At 41.3% G+C, this 6,244-nt stretch overlaps 1 pseudogene; it reads right to left on the bottom strand.

Annotated features, from left to right (window-relative positions):
- Positions 1-665: 665 nt before the first annotated feature.
- Positions 666-1,466, bottom strand: LOC102815637 (annotated as a pseudogene).
- Positions 1,467-6,244: the final 4,778 nt, after the last annotated feature.

The following is a 6,244-nucleotide window of genomic DNA, read 5'->3' as shown; positions in this document are numbered from 1 at the left end:
GCAAAGTCTGATAAGAAGTAGCTTCTGAGAGACTCTGCTGAGTCAACTAAATTGAAGGCAGAGAAGTCAGCTCAGAAGGCTATGGAGGCAGTTTTCTTGGATTTTCAAGGGGCAATCTTGATAAGATTTTCTCGAAGAACACAGGGCAATCATGATCATGGGGGTTTATTATGAAAAAGTTTTAGGAGAATCAGAAACCGTACTGGTGAGAAAAAGTTCAGGAGAGTTGTGCTGAGAAACTTTTTTTCCATCACAACAATGCACTTCTCATTCTTCACTGTAACAAGGGTTTTCCTATGAGAATTTCACTGGGATACCTTACCCCCTCTACCTTACAGCCATGATCTTGTCCCTTTAGACTTCTTTTTGTTCCCCAAACTCAAAGAGCGATTAGAAGGGATACAACTGGTGTCCCTAGAGGATGCCAACACAGCAGTTTTGCTGTGGTGTAACTTGAAGTGCATAGAATTTTTGAGGAAGGGTTGGAGAGACAGAAACACCTTTTTTTTTTTCTTTCCCTCAGGCCATATTTACTGTGCTTGTGGGCAGCTCTCAGAGGACATTAGCACTGTGGGGCAAGGAAGCAGATGAGGGTCAGAAGTTAAAGAGGCCCATGTTGGGAGAGAGGGCTCAGGCAGAGTCTGGCACTTGTCTCAGTGGAAGCATTACTTTCTGGTCAGCTTGAGATTGATGTACGTGGCCTCAGGGTTCCACACATCTTTGAATCACTTCCCTTTGGTACTCACTACCTGGTTGTCAATGTAACGGATCAGCTTCTTGGGGGCCTCCTTGGAAGCTATGGGTTGGTGAATCTTCTGATCTTTTACACTGTTCACCATCACATACTTTTGCAGGACGAAGGACTTCAGCTCATCCTTCTGCGGGTCTTTGAGGTGCCTGGGCAGGCTCTAATTAGGGCCATCCTTCCCCTCTACCAACATCTGTGCAGCCTTTCCCATGTCCTCCCTAGCTTTGACAAGCACCCATTGGGCCTACACCACTATACAGCTGGGGAACACCTCCAGTACATCCACCTCTGGCAGCAGCTTCTCCTCAGTGCCTGCTGCCTTGTCTTGGGTGTCCCCAGCAGCAGTGGGAGAAGACCTGGTCTCTTCTTTGAGCTCTTCAGGCCTCTGAGGGGATCCGGGGAAATGGACTCCTGACCTTGGACCTCAGAGTCTGTGGCTGCAAGTTTTCTTTGTCCCCAACACCACTCAGCTGTCCTGAACGCTTCTATATCATGTTCCTTATTATACTCCTGGGAATGTGTGCAAAACCAGGCACACAGACCTCCATCATCTCAGTGAAGTCTTCTGTGTCAAAGTTCCCCTCTGAGGGGCCCAGGTCTTCCAGGATCCCAAGAACATAAGAGAAGTTGACATCATCCAAAACACGAAGTTGACCTCTGGGAGATGCATCTGGACAAAGGCAAAGAGGGCTGCAGTGACGATCCTCTCCAGCTCCATGCTCTCACTTCCTGGGTCAGTGCTCTCCGCAACTCTCCTAGCCCTGGGCTGAAGGCTGGAAGGCAAATCATCTGCTATGTTGTGTGCTGCTGTATGGTGACTGGAAACACCATCTTCAGAAGTGTGTAGACCTAGATAGAGGTTAGGTCAAGAAACAATTGATATTTTGATATTTTGATATTTTTGCTTAATAACGGTTTCTGTGACTTTGAAACAAACAAATCTGTGCTAGAATAAGTTGTTGTTGTTGTTGTTAAGTGCCGTCGAGTCGGTTCCGACCCATTGCGACCCTGTACAGGGTTTCCGAGGGTGTAATCTTTACGGGAGTAGAAAGCCTCATCTTTCTCCCACGGAGCGGCTGGTAGTTTCGAACTGCTGACCTTAAGGTTTGCAGTCAACCAGAATATTCCTTAGAAGCCAAGATGACCAGACTTCATCTTTCATACATGTAATTACGAGGGACCAGTCCCTACAGAAGGACAACATGCTTGGCAAGGTGGAAGATCAGTGAAAAAGAGGGAAACCCCAAACTTGACAGCAATGAGTGGGCTCAAGCATAGCAGCAGTTGTGAGGATGGCACAGTACCGGGCAACGTTTTATTCTGTTGTACGCAGAGTTGCTAGAGGCCCGAACCATCCTGACAGCACTTAACAACATGACTTTGTAGGAATACTTTTAAAATTACTATCATATACAAGTACATGATATATATATGTTGTTGTTGTTGTTGTTAAGTGCTATTGAGATAGTTCCAGCCCATAGTGACCCTGCATAGGGTTTTTAAGGAGCAGCTGGTGAGCTTGAACCTTCGACCTTGCAGTTTAAACGAACATTTGCAGTCCAGCGCATTAACTGACAGTGCCACATAGAGAAAGAGAAAAAAAGATTTTGAGGAATTGGTTCTATTAGGGAGGCTAGCAAGTTCAAGACTGCGAAGCATGGATATTCCAGAACATTTTATTGTGTTCATGAGGAACTTGCTAATCACATGTAAATACTACATTGCAATATCTAGTGAATGACCAAACAAATGGGCACCATTGTTGTTGTTGTTAGGTGTCATCGAGTTGGTGCCAACTCATAGTGACTTTATGCACAGCAGAATGAAACACTGCCCGATCCTGGGCTAACCTCACTACTGTTACCACACTTGAGTCCACTGATGCTGCCACTTGGCCAATCCTTCTCGCTGGTGGTCTTCCTCTTTTTCAGCAAAAGAAGGTCCCCAAGTGTGCTTTACTCCTACAGGCTTTACTCCATTTGCATCATCACAGTCAACTCTATTTTGAGGAGGAAGCTCTTCCCTCTTCGCATTTTGAGTGCCTTCCAATCTGAGGGGCTCATTTTCCGGCACTATATCTAACAGTGTTTCTCTGCTATTCATAAGGTTTTCAGTGACTAAATAAATGTTCAGAAGTAGTTCATTACTCCTTCTTCCTAGTCTGTCTTCGCTGGAAGTTAATCTGAAACCTGTCCACCATGGGTGACCCTGCTGGTATTTAAAATACTGGTGGCATAGCCCACAGAATCACAGCAACTCACAAGCCAACAAAGTAAGACAAACTGACAGACAAGTGGTGGAATGGGCACCACAGTCTAGTCAAATTGATACAAAATCATCACAATATCTTTTATATTTTTTCTTATTCTTTCTCTATTGCATTTGGGATTGTTTCATCTCTATCTTCCAGATCACTAGTTTGTATTGTTGTGTCAAATAGATTATTAAACTTGCCCTATGAGAGTTTTTATTTGGTTTTATGGAGTCCCGGTGTGGCATTGTAGGATAAGCACTGAACCACAAGGTCAGTTTGAAGTGCACAGCTGGTGGTTCAAACTTACCAGCTGGTCCTTGGAAACCCTATACAGAGCTGCTATGAGTCAGAACCTACTTGATGACCCCTGACAACAAAGTGAATTTTTAATCTTATTTATTTTAAATTCTTAAACTTCTAAGTTCTTGAAATTCTTAAAGTTTAAGAGAACTATGATTTTTTTAAGGAGCTCTGGTAGTGTAGTGGCTACGAGTTTGGCTGCTACCCTTAAGGTTAGCAGATCAAAACTGCCTGCTGTTCTGCAGGAGAAAGATGAGGCTTTCTGATACCATAAAGGTTTTAAGCCTCAGAAGCCCTATACTGGGTCACTATGAGTCGGAACTGATTCCATAGCACATAACCACCCCCCCCCTTGGTTTTAAGAACCATTTCTTTTTAAAACATATAACCTTGGTCATTTTTTCTAAGTACTCAATTTCAAGTTAGTCTTTTATTCAGTTTTACATATTTGATAGTTTGTGATTGGTAATTGCAGTTTTTAGTTTAGGTAATTAAACTCAGGTAATTAAGTTCTGAAATCTTACCAGTTTCTGCTGTCATGTATTTGTGCTATTTCTCACTAATGGTGTTTTATTTTCTTCTGTACTATTTTTGTTTATTTACTTTGAGCTGTTGATTTTCCTCAGAATTTTATTAATAGTCATTCTTTGATGTTTAAGAAGATAAGTTCCTCAAAAGAGGATTGGTATTTGTTCCCACCTGGTTTCTGAAACATATTAGTCAAGAACCATTCCTTATTATCAGCTTGAGGCTTTTGGGGCTCACTCAGGTAGTATGAAATTAGGCTACATTCGTGTGAAAGTTGCATTATGACTCCACATTTTCATATATGATCCTGCTTTTCCCTTGTCTACTAGGTGCTGAGGTACAAGGCAATGAATTCTATGTAGACTCTGGGAGGTGTGTTCTAGTAATTTATTTACAGTACATTCTCATATCAAATGAACAGTCTTTGGAATTTCATCTCTCTCTCTCTCTTTCTGTGTATGTATGTGTGTAGAAGGCAGTTTCTTTTAAGGTGTCAGGCAGATCATAGGTTTTGTCTCATCTAAGATCATGAAAACCAAACCAACAAATATTAATTGTTGAGCAAATGCCCTTGGATTAGAGACTGGCTTTAGGCTCTGCTTAACTTTCTAGGTTCACTTAGCTTTTTTACTTAATTATTTCTTACCCTGTTATCAGTTAAAAAATATATTTAACACAATTAAAAAAAAGAACCTCCCCAAACCCAAAACTTCAGTGTGACCACAAAACTGAGCACCTGATATGCCAGAAATAAAAAATAAAACAAAAACATGTATGAGGGGCTTCAAATATTTTGTGTAAAAATTCCTCTCTTTTTTTAACCCTAAAACATTTTATTATAACTTCAATTAACTTATTAACTAAGTATTGTTTTGTACTTAAACAGTTCCTTAGAATTTGCATTTCTAAAATTGCATTATAAAGTTTAAAACTAGAAATTTTATACCTAAAATTATTATTGAGATTTACCCAGAGGCTCCCTTCCCCTCTGCCCCCTTTCATCTTACAAAGAGAGAAATGATAGGAGTTGTTAAGCTTGTTTGATGTGCTCCCAGTTTGTAAATTAGCTCAACCACGTGGCAAGAGTCCCCTGGCAATAGTGGTCAAGACTATTTGTGTTTCCTGGATTAGGTCTGAGTAGAAAAAATGTTAATATAAAAATGTCAGAAGTAATAAAATATATGAAAAGACCATACATTGCTCTGGCTTTCCATTGTTTATTTATTTTAATGTTTTATTGTGAATTATATGATAGTTTACATGGGAGAACTTTAGTTTTACATTCATTCCATCGTATATCATCTCACCGCCATGGTTCCAATCCCCTCCATGCATCCTCAACCACCCAAAGGGTATCCCAGAAACCCGCCCCCTACACTTCCCCCTCCTCCCCCCAGTTTTCGGCCCACAGTCCCTTTCCCTCTCTGGGTCCAAAGTCCCCAGTCGCTTCATCACTCCACATCATCATCTCTGTCTCTATCTCAGCATCTCTGTTTCTCTGGGTAGGGTCCTGCTCTCCGTTGATGGTCCCAGAGGCCTCCGCTCCTATTCTGGAGAATCAATCACTCCCTTCCTTGTTACAAAACTTCTACCTTTGCATTCCCAACCCTCATAATCCATCCTGATAAGCATTATTCACTACAGTATCACGAGTTACCCATCTGTATCTCCTTTCATCAGCTTTGCCCAGACAGATTGAATATTACCTGCTGGAGAATCTGCCTTCTGCCATGCTCCCTAGCACCAGGTTCCCTCTTGAAAGCTTGTAAGCCAGTCACTTCTTGCCTTTGTAGTCCCCCCCTCCCCATTTGAGTATCCAATGTCCGAGCTGCCCTTCTCCGTCCACTCTGTGTGTGTTGTTTGTTTGTTTGTTTTAATCTTGGTTTCCCTTGCATTATAATATAGAGTAGATACTAGAGAGGGAGAGAAAGGAATAGTCAGAAACACCACATTAGAAGGCTTCTAAGTCTGTCTTCTGCCTATGACTGATTGGAATACCTAAATTGGGGCTACAGTGTACCCAGTGAACAAGGCTTCTTGCGGTTCCATTGTTTATTTTTATTACAAAGGAAACTGTATCAAACCTTTATGAAATAGCGCATAGAGAATTTCACTCTCTTCCATTTTGACATCCTTGGTTATTATAATAAGCTACATAGTCTTTGTCATCTATCGAAAGTTTCTTTTCACTCAGATCTCTGGAAGATTCGCCATAAATTGCAGAGCAGAGTTGATAATTTTAACAAATAGTTTCAGTGCGTGTAGGCAGGTATGTACCAGGGACTTAAAAATTAAGATTTCAAAGGATATCCTCTTGCGTACAGGCTTCTGAGATGGTATGTTTAACCTGATGGTATGATAAAACCTGAGTTAGGTTTTCCACAATTTTTAATTTCATTTTTTAAAAAACCTTT

This window comes from Chrysochloris asiatica, unplaced genomic scaffold, assembly GCF_000296735.1.
Source record: "Chrysochloris asiatica unplaced genomic scaffold, ChrAsi1.0 scaffold00170, whole genome shotgun sequence".
NCBI lineage: Eukaryota > Metazoa > Chordata > Mammalia > Afrosoricida > Chrysochloridae > Chrysochloris > Chrysochloris asiatica.
Note: the sequence above shows the minus strand (reverse complement) of the source record. Positions and strands in the feature narration are given on the sequence as shown.